General features: G+C 59.7%; 1 protein-coding gene across 2 annotated transcripts in view; it reads right to left on the reverse strand.

The window, feature by feature from the left end:
- Positions 1-258, reverse strand: part of PHOSPHO1 (phosphatase, orphan 1) — a 1683-nt gene that overhangs the window by 1028 nt on the left and 397 nt on the right. The window lies entirely within an intron of this gene.

Below are 258 nucleotides of genomic sequence, written 5' to 3' on the forward strand. Positions count from 1 at the left end.
CCGTGCCCCCAGGCATCTTTTTACCCCACCTGGGCTTTGGGGAGGGGTAATCCCCTGCTGACACACCTCAGCCCTAAGGCGTTTATCCTGCCTATATAAAGAGATCGTTTTGTCACCGCTAATCCCGTTCCTGCAGTCAAGGGGGTCACTGTGCCGAGCGCCCGACGCACCCGTCCCCCCAAGGGACATGGGGACAGGACACACCTTGGGGTTGTTTTGTGCAGGGGAGGGGGGTTTAGTCCCCAGCCTGCTTCTGTG

Source organism: Apaloderma vittatum, unplaced genomic scaffold (genome assembly GCF_000703405.1).
Source record: "Apaloderma vittatum isolate BGI_N311 unplaced genomic scaffold, ASM70340v1 scaffold26232, whole genome shotgun sequence".
In the NCBI taxonomy this organism is placed as follows: Eukaryota; Metazoa; Chordata; class Aves; order Trogoniformes; family Trogonidae; genus Apaloderma; species Apaloderma vittatum.